The sequence below is a fragment of the Theropithecus gelada genome, chromosome 6 (genome assembly GCF_003255815.1).
Source record: "Theropithecus gelada isolate Dixy chromosome 6, Tgel_1.0, whole genome shotgun sequence".
NCBI lineage: Eukaryota > Metazoa > Chordata > Mammalia > Primates > Cercopithecidae > Theropithecus > Theropithecus gelada.
Window position 1 is genome coordinate 104,586,572 of NC_037673.1, and position 14,472 is coordinate 104,601,043.

General features: G+C 42.1%; 1 protein-coding gene across 3 annotated transcripts in view; it reads left to right on the forward strand.

Moving 5' to 3' along the window:
- Positions 1-11,431: 11,431 nt before the first annotated feature.
- FER (FER tyrosine kinase) overlaps positions 11,432-14,472 on the forward strand; it is a 437,039-nt gene continuing 433,998 nt past the window's right edge. For 2 of the 3 annotated variants that reach the window (XR_003119794.1, XM_025387376.1), the window contains exon 1: positions 12,536-12,602. The gene's annotated coding sequence lies outside the window, so the exon portion shown is untranslated. Of the gene's footprint in view, positions 11,610-12,535; positions 12,603-14,472 lie in introns of those variants that run through there. The other variant, XM_025387375.1, reaches the window with a different exon arrangement.

Here is a 14,472-nt window from a genome sequence, read left to right on the forward strand (position 1 = left end):
AAAAAAGAAAAGGTATCTGAATCTCTTCCAATGCTAACCAGTTGGAGAGAAAGAGCGAGTCAAGTACAGATCCCTTTTCCTAGAGTTTCATTATTTCTTTTAAAGATAGCCTGAGATAAATTTATTTATTTTTAATTTTTAAAGACTTTTAAAAATACATTTTTAAAATTATTCTTTATTGGAGATTATTTCATTACCACAGATATTTTCACAAATATAATACTGCATTTCTGGAGGGCAGGGATACTGTATGAGTAATACACCAGGCAGAAAACCTGGGATATATTATGTAATCAATCATTGTTGGATTGAGTCGAATTAAATCTACAATATTTTTGGTAAAATTATGTTCATTTATAATATAATCTATTATTTTCCAATAGCAAGGTAATTATGAAAACATTCTTTAACATATCCTGAGTTCCTTCTCTTCTCTAGATCCCATTGTTACCGTGACAGGAATCACTATTACCTCCTTCTCGAGCACTCCAGCAGCCTCCTGATTTTTCCCCTCTTGCTATCCTACCATTTATTTTCTATGCAGCAGCATAAATTATCTTTGTTTAAAAAGTAAAATTGAGCATGTTATTCGCCTGCTTACAACTGTGCTGGCTTCTCCTTGCAGTCAGAATACAACACAGAATCTTTCTCTTACCACATAAAGCCCTGATCAATTGCCAGCTTATCTGCCTGTTTCCTTTCCGGTTGGTTCATTAACTCCAGTCATGCTGATCTTCTTTCTGTGCCTGGAACACTCTGAATCATTCCCAACTCAGGGCGTACATGCACTGTAATCCGTAACTGCTATCTAGAACACTTTGCCCCCAGATCGGCTCTGTCTTTTCCTTCAAGTCTTATTTCAATTGTCACCTTCTGAAGAGAGGGCTTCTCTCAGACTCCTCATCTGATGTTAGCAAGGGCCCTCCCTGCACCTAGTAACACACAATCTTTCCCACATTACTTTGCTACATAGAATTTAACACTGAATTGGTCCTCCTAACTTAATTGTTTAATATCTCTTTCCCTGCTGAAATGGAAAATTTACTGCTGATACATGTTAGACATTTAATATTAAAGTGCTATTTAGAAAATGAACAAAGGTACAATGCAATATAGATTTCAAAGTATTTACTTAAAAACAAAAGCCCATTAAATCCAATTAGAAAGTAATTCTTACTTGTGTAAATGAAACATAATTCCTAAATAACAATGAAATTATAATGATGGAAAGGGAAGACCGGCAGAACATAATTTCTATCTCTCTTATTTGGAGAAAATCTCCCAGGTTAATACTTTATGATGAACTAATTTTTTTTTTTTTTTTTTAATATAAAGAGTTTAGGGACCTTCACTTGTTCAATTTCTTATCATTGACAATCATGATGTTACAAAGTCAACTATCAGTTTCAGGTAAGAACAAGTTCAATTGTTTTTCTTGAAAGTGACCATAGAAATAAAATGAAGTAAAAACCAGAGTGAACAAAATAAAGTACATAATATTATATAAATATAATCTTAATTTATTTCTTTTAAACTTAGAATTGGAAATGCAATCAGATATGCTACTAGTCGATTTTCACACTGCTATTAAGAAATACCTGAGACTGGATAATGTGTAAAGAAAAGAGGTTGAATTCACTCACAGTTCTACGTGGCTGGGGAGGCCTCAGGAAACTTACAGTCATGGTGAAAGGGGGCGCAGCTCTGTCTTAGCTGGCAGTAGGTGAGAGAGAGAGAGACAGTAAGTATGCATATGAGGTAAACACTGTAAAACCATCAGATCTTGTCAGAACTCACTATCACGAGAACAGCATGAGGGAAACCACACCCGTGATCCAATCACCTCCCACCAGGTCCCACCCTGGACTCGTGGGGATTATGGGGACTACAATTCGAAATGAGAATGGTGGGGCAGGGGGAACACAGAGCCAAACCATGTCAGATACAAACTACTGACATACATATTTTGCCTCCTCTTTTTTTTTTTTTTTTTTTTTTTTTTTTGAGACCGAGTCTTGTTCTGTCTCCCAAGCTGAGTGCAGTGGCACCATCTCAGCTAACTGCAACCTCTGCCTCCCTGGTTCAAGCGATTCTCGTAGCTGGGATTACAGGCGCCCACCACCACACTTGTCTAACGTTTGTACTTTTAGTAGAGAGAGGGTTTTGCCATGTTGGCCACGCTGGTCTCCAACTTCTGACCTCAGGTGACCTCAAACTGTTCTCGACTCCGCCTCATTCTCCCAAATTCTGGGAATACAGGCATGAACCACCATGCCTGGCCTTGTCTGCTCTCTTCTATGAAGCTTTTTCATCAATCCAAATGACAAATTATAGTTATAAAATATACTTAGCAGTGGGGCAGAGTGGCTCACACCTGTAATCCCAGCACTTTGGGAGCTGAGGCAGGCGGATCATGAGGACAGGCGTTCAAGACCAGCTCGTCTTGAACACGGTGAAACCCCGTCTCTACTAAAGATACAAAAAATTAGCCGGGTGTGGTGGTGCACACCTGTAATCCCAGCTACTCAGGAGGCTGAGGCAGGAGAATCACTGAACCCAGGAGGCAGAGCTTGCAGTGAGTCAAGATCGCGCCACTGCACTCCAGCCTGGGCGACAGGGTGAGACTCTGTCTCAAAAAAAAAAAAAAAAAAAAGAAAGAAAGAAAACAATAATACAACAGTTATAAAGCTGAATACGCACTTACCATGGGTTTGGCAATTTCACTCCTAGGTATTTGGCCAAGTGAACTGAAAATTTGTGTTCATACAATAAAACCTGTGTGTGGGGCCGGGCGCGGTGGCTCAAGCCTGTAATCCCAGCACTTTGGGAGGCCGAGGCGGGCGGATCACGAGGTCAGGAGATCGAGACCATCCTGGCTAACATGGTGAAACCCCGTCTCTACTAAAAATACAAAAAACTAGCCGGGCATGGTGGCGGGCGCCTGTAGTCCCAGCTACTCGGAGGCTGAGGCAGGAGAATGGCCTGAACCTGGGAGGCGGAGCTTGCAGTGAGCCGAGGTCGCGCCACTGCACTCTAGCCTGGGCGACACAGCGCGAGACTCCGTCTCAAAAAAACAAACAAACAAACAAACAAAAAAAAAAACCCTGTGTGTGAATGTTTATAGCAACTTTATTTATGATTGCCCAAACACAGAAAACACCAAATGTCCCTCAACTGAGTTATGGATAAACAAACAATGAAACACTACACTTTGATAAAATGAAAAAAAATGACAAATACGATAACAGACAAATCTCAGATACGTTATGGTAAGTGAAAGAAGCCAGGCTTAAAAGGCTGTATACTGTATGATTCCATGTATATGACATTTTGAAAAGGCGAAACTATAGTGACAAAGAACAGATCACTGGTTGTCAGGGGTTGTGTGGGGATAGGGCTGACTATGAAGGAATAGCATGAGGGAATTTTGTGGGGAGGGGAGTTGGAGCTGTTCTGCATTTTGATCGTGGTGATATTTACACAGCTATGCATTGGTCAAAATTCATAGAACTGTACACCCAAAAAGTGAATTTTACTGTATGTAAATTAGAAAATAAATAAAAGTGGAGGCATAAAGTATTCTATTGCTGGAGAGGAAGAGGGAGAGGTAACTGCGCCGTGGGAGATAAGTCTGGATAAATTGCTTGTAGGTTTGTAAAAGTCTCTGAAGCCAAGGTTAAGAAACTAGACATACCTCTAAGCCAAAGCATTTGAAGATCGGAATGTCAAAATGAAAATAATTGTTAGGTGACTTGACTGTTGACAATGTGCACCACAGAGCCCTAGCGTGGCAGGCAGGGAAACCAATTAAGAGGTGACAATGGCTCCCTAAGGGTAAATACCTTATATCTGAAAAGGAATCTATCCATTGAAAATTCTTTCAGTTTCTTTCGTTTACTACATCTTTTTTTTTTTTTAAACGGAGTCTTGCTCTGTAGCCAGGCTGTAGTGCAGTGGCGCGATCTTAGCTCACTGCAATCTCTACCTCCGCCTCCTGGGTTCAAGTGATTCCCATGCCTCAGCCTCTGGAGTAGCTGGGACTACAGGCCCACGCCACCATGCCCGGCTAATTTTTTGTATTTTAGTAGAGACAGAGTTTCACCATGTTAGCCAGGATGGTCTCCATCTCCTGACTTCGTGATCTGTCTGCCTCAGTCTCCCAAAGTGCTAGGATCAGAGGCATAAGCCACCATGCCCTGCTTCGTTTACTCCATCTTAATAAATCTTCATAAGAACCAGTGAGGTTGGAATTCTTACCTGCAATTAATAATGCAAAAATTGAAGCTCAGAAAGGCTAAGCGATTTGCTTAAGTTCCCACTACATAACTGTGATTCTAAGACTTGTAGCTTAGTTGTTTCCTTCTTTTAGTCCTTTTTATTCTCTCTCATGTCATTCTATTCACTTCCTTCCTAGCATTTATCACAATCTGTAGGTTGTCTGTTAATCCTTTTTCTTTCGTATGGTCTGTATGTCCCATTTGACTTCAGAGAAGGAACCCTGTCCCCGCAGCAGCTCTCTGTTGTATCCTCAGAGCATCTCAGCAGTGCTTTTGTTACATAATAGTGCTCAAGAAATATTCATTGAGTGAAGAACTAAGTGAGAAAGCAAAGATAAAACATTATTATAATTGACATTCCTTTTTTTCTTTTTATTTTATTTTTATTTTATTAGAGACAGAGTCTCACTTTGTCATCCAGGCTGGAGTGCAATGGTGCAATCTCAGCTCACTACAATGTCCACCCCCCAGGTTCAAGTGATTCTCCTGCCTCAGCTTCCGTAGGTGGGATTATAGGCTCCCGCCACCATGCCCAGCTCATTTTTGTATTTTTAGTAGAGATGGGGTTTCATCATGTTGGCCAGGCTGGTTTCCAACTCCTGGTCTCAAGTGATCTGCCCACCTGGACCTCCCAAAGTGTTGGGATTATAGGCATAAGCCACTGTGCCTGGCCCTTTTTCTTCCCTCTAGAATGTCAGTTACATAGAAGAGGCATATTCTTTTTAATGTGTATTCTATCTGCAGTGATGGCGACAGATGTTCCTTGCTCTGTTTTTCCTCTCAGCAGCTTTCAAACCTGGCCGTGCAACAGACTCATCTACAGATCTTTTTTTTTTTTTTTTTTTTAAGTCTGTTTTTATCAAAGCAATACAAGTGAAATAACATCTTCATTTATAACACTAAAAAGCAGCCTCCAGCCCTAATCACTGTTACTCTTCAGTCCCCATCACCATCTGACAGTTGAACTCTACTCTTAACACTGGTGTTTACCCTTCTACCATGAAGCATGCTCACAATACTCTTTCTTGATTTTTCAATATTGGAAATTATCTGCTGACTTCCTACTATGGAAGAAGAGGACTTAGCTGCCTCACATTACTTCCACTCAGTTTCTTTTATCCTTGTTCTATAATATTATAGAAACTACAATATAATTTTTGATTTAGTCAATTTTGGTGCTTAAAGATAATTAGGCAATAAATTTTAAGACTAACCTACATGAAATACTATGATTACATTTATAAATATAAAGTTTCTGTTTTTAAAATAAATTTTCCTTTTATTTTCCATTTGTTTCCTTTCTTATATGCCTACCCATAAGTCATCTACAAATTTGGTCAGAATGGGAATACATCTCTCCATATGATGAAATACATCAGAAATTCTATTGACCCCACTGTTTTTTTTTTCTTGGAGACATCAGTTCCAGAGATATCCATTCTCTTGCTTCAGTCTACACTGGCTGCCTTTTAGGCCTGTGATACAACTGTTATCTAGAAATTTCTTTTGATATCATCCTGGATATTCCTCTTTCCTCTCTCCAATGTGGATTCCATGTCTTCATCTTCTTCCCGGACCAAGTTGAGGGTCGGACTGCTATTTCTCGTCGCCCAATAATGACATGCAGATGAACTGGGGAGGAAGAGAGTTTTTATTTCTGTAATCGGTTAAAGGGAGAAGGCCTGGAAGTTATTGCCAGACCAACTCCAAATTACAAAGTTTTCCTGAGCTTATATACCTTCTAAGCTATATGTCTATGTGTAACTGTGCATTCATCTAAAGATATCAGTGATTCACTTCTTTTAATCTATAACTAAGGTCTGAGTCCTGAAGACTTTTCTCTGGAGCCTCAGTAAATTTTCTTAATGTAAATGGGTCCAGGTACTGGGGTGACTACCCCTATCTTGTCTCCTGCTAAATCATGGAGGTTTGGGGAGTTCCTTCAGACCTCCAATAAACTTGTTTGTGGAAGCCTGGGGAGTTTCTTCAGATCTCCAATAAAACCTAACTAATCCTAAATGGATCTTGTTAAGAATTTTGTTATTTTTGTCATATTTTAAGGCCCAGGAAAGGCCTAGGCAAACTCTTGGTGGACTTTTGTTCTATTTCAGCCTTTGTATAAGGGCACTGGCTTTTAATATTTAACTTAACCACGTAGTCAGTACTAAAACAGTTGTTATGGAGGCCTACGCTAGTGAGACCTGGCCTGCCACAATCTCTCTCATTTTAAGCCCTCTTTTTGGTGGAAAACACCCTTAAGTATCTTCATGAGAAAAGATTTCATAGAAAGAAAACTTTTTGAGATCTTGCATGTCTGAAAATACTTTTATTCTACTCTTAGACTTCATTGGTTGGTTTTATTGGGAATCCTAGATTGTAAATCATCTCTCCTTGGAATTTAGGATATTGCTCCATTTTCTTCTAGTTTTCAGTATCATTGTTAAGAGGTCCAATGCCTTTCTCTGTTCTCATGTCTGCTGTTTTGTCTGCATTCTGTTATTTTATCTGAAGCATTTAGGGAATTTAAAAAATCTCAGTTGTTCTGACATTTTAGGATTAAGTGCTTTTGTGTGAGTCTTTTTCATTATTTTGCAAGCCACTCGTCAGATCCTTTTCAATCTGGAAACTCAGGTCCTTCAGTACTGGGGAAATGTCTTTCTTTGATAATTTTGCCCCCTCCCCCATCTCCTTTTTTCTTTCTGTAGATTAGATGTTTGCTCTCCTGAATTGATCCTATATTTTTTTTCTCATATTTTTCAACTGCTTGTCTTCTTGTTTTTCTTTTGAGACTTCTCGTTTTCATTTTATCATATGGTATTGAATTTAAATTTTTTTTGAACTTTTCAAAGTTCGTTTCTCTCTCTGAATTTTTCTTTAGAAAAACAGCATCCTGTTGTTACTTCTTTAAGGATTGGCAGACCTTATTTTTGATGTGACCGGGCAGGGAATCTGTCCATTTTGGAAAATCCCCCCTTACCCTCAGTACTCACTAGTTATAAAAATACTTTTCCTCAGGCAAGTCAATTTCCCTAAAAGGAATCCTCTAAGATCTCTGAGGGACAGGAACCTGAATACAGTCATTATGGGAGCTTAGAGGAGAAGTCTCATAGTTTAGTATGTAGACTTTCACGTATTCCCTTTACCCCAGTGTGCAGAAGGCACTTTTCTCCTAGGTAATATTCAGCTGTCTCTGTATCTTCAAGATCAGAACTTCTCTAATGACTCCAAGGAGTAAACCTTGTTGTCTCTGGATTGTGGTAGAGTAGTGTGTTACCTAGCTGCTTGGTGGGGGAAGTAGGGTATCCCTACTCCTTTTATAGACTTGCAAGCAATCTTGTTGTTTACAGCCTCTTTTCTCAACCATGCCCCCTCAGAGATCCCTAGGCCTGGACCTAGGCACTTTGGGAGGCCGAGAGAGGTGGATCACTTGAGGTCAGGAGTTCAAAACTAGCCTGGCCAACTTGGTGAAACCCCGTTTCTAATAAAAATACAAAAATTAGCTGAGTGTGGTGGCACATGCCTGTAATCTCAGCTGCTCAGGAGGCTGAGTCACCTGGACCTGTGTTTATGCTGTATCAAGGATTTTCAGGACAGAGCAGAGATAAATGCCTGAGTTCAACACACCATGTTGAACAATTCACTGGTCTCATGCCAAACATACAGACTTTTTTGCCTTTCCAAGTGAGAATCTTTGGGAGTTAATCTGGGAGTCTATTTTTGATCAGGTGATTCTGATAACATCACACATATAAATTCATTATTACAGCACTGTCACACAGGCATACACATTTTACAGTTAACTCTGAAGCCACAATGAAACAGGGATAAGGGGATGAGGAAAAGGACAGGTCAATTCTGAGAAAAGGCCGGGCATGGTGGCTCATGCCTATAATCCCAGAACTTTGGGAGGCCAAGAGAGATGGATCACTTGAGGTCAGGAGTTTGAAACCAGCCTGGCCAACTTGGTGAAACTCCGTTTCTAATAAAAATACAAAAATTAGCTGAGCGTGGTGGCACACGCCTATAATCCCAGCTGCTCAGGAGACTGAGGCAGGAGAATAGCCTGAACCTGGAAGGTGGAGTTTGCAGTGAACTGAGATCACACCACTGCACTCCAACCTGGGCAACAGTGAGACTCTGTGTTAAAAAAGAAATTACAAAAAAAAAAAAAATCTGAGAAAAGGATGGCTTAAAAAGGGACAGGCCTTTAGTGATCCAGGGGCATTTTGGAGAGGGCATGTCTTGATTATGAATGTTGGTGGATTTCTTAATGGCGAGCAGGTCAGGGAAACAGGAGAACCGATATTAATTAGAGTACTAGGATGGCCACCCGCTGGCTAGGAAGGATGGTTGGCAGATGGTGTTAATACATTTGACATCTAGTTTGAAGACAGAATAGATGTTTTCTTACTTCAATTCTACTTCATCTTCTTTTCTTCCCTCCCCCCCCGACTACCCTGCTATTTTCCTGACACAGATTCAAAAAATAAAGGAAACTATTAAGCCATTTTGAAAATTTGAAATTTGGAAAGCCAAGAGTCCTAAAGAAAATTTCACACAAATGTGACCTTGAGGAACGGTATTCATTCAAGAGAACAATTTTCAAAAAAAAAAAAAAAAATTATATCTACTGAAAACGAACACAGCAGCATGTATAGAATAAGGATAGATATGGTTTCCATATTGCATACCTCACCATGAGCTCTATTTTAGGAGCAGTATGTGTGTATGGTTAGTTATGAATTGTGGATAGGTATGAATTGTGGATTAGAAAGCAGAGAGTCACAAAGGAGTTGCCAAAGGAGTTGGCAGAAAAGAGACACAGATGAAGAAAAAGAGGGAGGGGTAAGGATGGGAACTACTGAACTAAGATGGCACACAACCAAGATTCCTCTTGCAGTCCATACTTTTAAACAGGAAAAAAGGGAGGTGGAGAGATGGGGTGGGGCATGGATGGTGCTAATCAGAAAAAGTAAAAAGCTTTTCAATCATTTCTTATTACCAACCTAGGTTTGATGTCCACATTATTATTTTCTTTTTTTTTCTTTTTTTTTTTTTTTTGAGGCGGAGTCTTGCTCTGTCGCCCAGGCTGGAGTGCAGTGGCCAGATCTCAGCTCACTGCAAGCTCCACCTCCCGGGTTTATGCCATTCTCCTGCCTCAGCCTCCAGAGTAGCTGGGACTACAGGCGCCCGCCACCGCGCCCGGCTAGTTTTTTGTTTTTTTTTTTTTAAGTAGAGATGGGGTTTCACCGTGGTCTCGATCTCCTGACCTTGTGATCCGCCCGCCTCGGCCTCCCAAAGTGCTGGGATTACAGGCTTGAGCCACCGCGCCCGGCCCCACATTATTATTTTCATTTGTCCAGTAAGTAATGCTATTGGAACAAAGTTTGGTATTTGAGAACATGGAATATATACTAAGGTGACACAAAGTGTTTATTAAATGTGTTGCAATGCAATGTGATTATTCCAACAGAGGGAAAAACGTGAAACTGGATTTGCTATATATTTTTGTTTGCTTCAAAAATGCAGCATAGATTTTTGTCACATTCATTTACTTCAAGTACATTCTCTCACAACTGCATTTCCTCGCACAATGACTGGCATATGGTAGACAACTTTTAAGGTTTTGGAATGAATCGGTAAGAACTCAGAGAACAATTGTAGATATGGAAAGATTCTTACTGTTTTTCTAGATTTGAGTTCCTTAAAAACACACACACATGTTGTGTATCTAACAGCTCTATTTCTACCATACCTTTATTGAAAGCTACTTTCTGCAATTATGTAATAACTTATTCACCATCCACATCTTTCTACATTTTGATTCCCTTTGTATAGAGATGGAGAAAATCCTAAGGCTCTTGGGAAAGGTATTCAGTCATGAAGCAATCTCCAAAGTTGTATTTTGGCATTACCTAACTAATGCACAAATTTTCATTCATTTCATTCTTATTGATATTACGTATACTATAACATTTAATGTTCACAGAAAAGTAACTTCTATTTTAAGAAGTTTACTCACAGAACCATAGTTTGTGCATTTAACAGTCACTATGAAATATATATCAAACATTAACCATCATTTTAGAGAACAATTTAAAAACTCTGAAGTAATTACTTTCCTTAACTTTGTCATCCCAACATTCTGGGTATAGGCATTGCTGGAAAAATATACAAACCAAAATCTCCCAACCCAGAAATCCTCTCCACAAACGTTAGTAGACAAAACCCTTTTATTATTGAATAAGCATTAAACCAGACTGTGATGCACATCACAGGCAACTTGCTAAGAGATTGCAAAGACAGAAATCTCGCCCTTTTATATAGCCAAGTATATACAACCCATTACATACACGTTTTCAAGATGAACAGTAACTAGTCCTCAAGTAAGAGGATCTGACATTTGTGTCAGATATAATTCATCTTTACTTAGTAGTTGGGGTGACCATCTGTGTTAGTTAATTGGTTTTATCCAGAGGAAAAACAAACTTCTCCTGTCTTTATGACGGAAGGTAATTTTGCAACATGGAGCAAGTTGCTCACCGAAGTTAGGCTCCAACGCTCTCACGGAAACTGGGAGATAGGGAGGGATGCTACTCCCTTGATATGTGCAGCATTTAAAAAAAAAAAAAAGAAAAAAAGAAAAAGAGAAAGAAAGAAAAAAAAGGAAGTAAAGAAAAAAAGCTTCCAGGTTCCAGAGACATTCCTGATCCTAAAGTTGACAAGACCTATCTAGTCCTCAAATGGATTTATACACATTTCAAAGAGTTGAGAAAGTACTTAACAATTAAGAAAGTACTTTAGTTTTCTAAGACAAATGCTCGGAGAAAAAGGGACAGGAAATCTCATCCCCTATTTTCAACAGGGAGAATTAAACCTCTTATTTAAAATTTTTATGTTGGTTTTTGTTTCTTTAGCTTTAAAACAGTAGACTTAAAAAAAAGTCCAACTAAAGATTTATGTTTTCCTATGTGTAGGGCTGTTCTCTGTGGTTAAATAAATAACCCTGCTTAGAGAAAATATTCACCACTCTTCTTTGGCTCCTACATAAGTCAGTTTTTGAGAGGGAGGGGAAATACGGCATTGACGCTATGTGGTTTAACCAATGCAAAAGATACACCGCCTTAAAAAGCCTACTACAGGAACATGGGAGGGTCACACCCTGAATAATGACGAATACCTATCCTACTGTTACTGATCACCTAGTAATAATCTTGTAGTTCACATTACTCATTTTTCACCAAATTCTTTTGGTGAAGGACGCTTCAGAAACGGCCATTACTGAAGAACAGACCCATCTGGGTTCTCCACGCATTCTAGACTCCCGAAGAGGTAAGAATTTATTATAGGGGGCTACTCCCAGGACCTGCTGTATGCTTTTAAACATCCATTACAATTCCAGCATTGAGTTTCTAACATTTTTAGGCAGGCTCAGGCACTGGGAGTACAGGATTGAAAGACAGTTCCTGCCCTTAAGGGACTCAGAGTAAACTGGAGTTGCTGAAAACCATTCTAAAGCAATCCACGTTAATAACAGATGCAAGTAAAATGTGGGAACGTACAGGAAAAAGTGACCAATTCTGAGGCTGAAAAGTGCCTATTTTAGGGGTGGGGGCCTCGCGGCCCTAAAGCGGCTTCCCTTCCTGGAGATTTCAGCTCCGCGGACCGTCCAGCGCCTTGCGGGCACACTTAACATTTTAATCACGCCTCCGCCCCCACTCTCCGAATTCCTTTCCGGCTGCCGACCCGCCGAGTAGTCCCTTCCAGGCGGCCTCAGCTTATCATCCCCGATCCGGCCACTTCCCGGCCACGGCCAGGCGAGCCTCCCAAAGTTTCCTGTGACGCCGTCGTCCGCCTCCGGCCCCATCTCACCCCGGCAGCCCAGGACACCGGCTAGGGAGGAGCAGGTTACCGAGGCGGGGAGAGCGGCACAAACGCGCACACTTCGGGACTCCACCCGGGCTGGTGAGCGAGCCCAGAAGGCGGCGGCTGCAGCTTCGCGCCTCCACTCCCAGGGCCCGCAGCCCGGGCTAAGCGTGCGCCCACCCAGCCTAGCGCCCAAGTCCTGCCCCTTCGGGGCCCGGGCCAATCGGCCGCTCCCCGCCTCCTGGGAGGTAGTGGAGGAGGGGACTGAGGGCCGGGCGGCTGCGCCCGCCTTCCGCTCTTGCCCATTGGCTGAGGCCTCGAGGGTGCCCGGAGACCGGAGTGCAGCGGGATTGGTTGCAGAGGTTCGTGACAGTGGCTCCTATTGGCTGTGGCAGCCCCCGTGACGCGGGGTGGTGACTGGCTCCGGAGTCCGAGGGGCTCCGGCTTGTCAGGTTCTAGGTAGGTGCGTTTCGCGCCGCCGGCGGTAGGCGCTGTTGCCCGGGGCAACGCGGGGGAAGGGGGTAAGAGGAGGGAAGGCAAGCCTAGAGCGGGGGCAACAATCCCTGCCAGCAGAGGGGCGCCCGGGATTCGGCCCGGGCGTTGGGGCCGGTGCTGAGGCTTTTCCTCCGCCCTCAGCCAGCGCCCCCGCCAACCCCCGTCCCTGGCTGCAGGGTCATCCGCCCATCCTCCAGCCTGCAGCGCAGCATTCCTGGTTGGGGCTTGGGCCGGGCTACACACCCAGCCCCACGAGGCCCGCCCCTCCCACCACCATCCCGGGACCCGAAGGCTGAGGGGCGGGTGCCCGCGCGAACGGGCTGTGGCGGGCGCAGTGGCTCCGCCCCTTCGCGGGGTCTGGGGGCTGCTAGGCGTGAGGCGGGGTTGGGGGGGACTGTGGGCACCGCCCAATCTTGCCTGTACCCGCACCCCTTTTCTCGGCGGCACTCATCTCCTGGGCGCCGCCCTCCCGCTGGGGTGGCACCCTCAACCCCTGGTGTTCCCCAATCCTCTCCTGCCTCTGGAGCCCCGCAGTCTCCCTTGACCCGCTGGGTCCTCCCCAGCTCTCCGCCTGTCACTTTCTCCCGCTTTTATCCCCTACCTCATCTTTCTCCTCCCGTCTTGGCCAGAGGCGTCCTCCAAGAGTCTACTCAAGAGATCTTAAATGTGAAGCTAGTGTTGTTGGTAATTTCTGCTCTGTGGTCTCTTTGCCGGTTAGAACTGGGGAGATGTTTGGAGGCACCTTCAGGGGTCATCTTTCTGCCTTACAGTTTCCCTTAGGATCGACTTTGTGAATACGCTCATTGGGTTGCGTTGGTAGGGGCAGGGTACTTCTTGCATAAATTGAGGACTTTACTGTGAGGTGGGCACTTTGTACATTTGTGATTTTGCCATCCACTGTAGTGCATTCCAAAATCTAATAATTTGTTAAGGCTGGTACATTTTTCCTTCGCCTTATGGTTAAAAAAAGAGAAACTTTTTAACCTTTTTAATTCAGAAGTTGCGTATATTAATGGTGGTCTCACTATCACTTTGACGTAAACTGCTGTAAAGGTGTACTGCCATTTTCCTTTTATCCAGATATTTTAAGATAATAAATTTCTCAGATGAAGTCACCATATATAGAAGTGTAATGGAAAAATAATTAAGAGAATAGATCAAAACTATTTTAGTGATTAAAGATTAGAAAATACTTTTCAATTCATACGTGGAATGAGAATAGGATTTAAAAAAACTATTGCAAAATCTATAGTGCAGTATTTGTAGTCCTGGTATATGTACCTATGTTGCCTTTAAGAAGACATTTGTGAATAGCTGCAGGTTTGTCAGGAAGGCAGAGTGTATCTTTTTGTAGTCCGGGAAAGCTTTTCTGCTGGTACTTTTGAGCCAAGAGAATTATGCTTCCAAAGATGCTGGTAATATATTAAGAGAGTACATAGGCATACTTCTGTTTTCATCTTTGAAAGACCTTTGGTGAAGATCTGTTTCTCTTCTGCATTGATTGTTGATAGCATTAAATATACATCATCTAAAACTATATAGTGTCAAGTTGATGCAGCTTCTGCACTACTGCAAAGGTTGATGTCTTTAGTTCAGAAGAAAGAATTCAGGCTTTGGTAGACAAATCACTTACATTTCATCTTCAATGTAGATGTTACTGTAACTCTGGACTGTGAACATTTCAAATTTGCCAGTTTTTTCTCACCTATTTCACTATGAAAAATTTCAAACAATGCAGAAGAGTCGAGTTGAACCCACCACCTATATATTTAGCAATAGCGATTTCAAGGCTACTGTTACACAGTAAACATTAAGGAGTAGAGGAACTGAAATG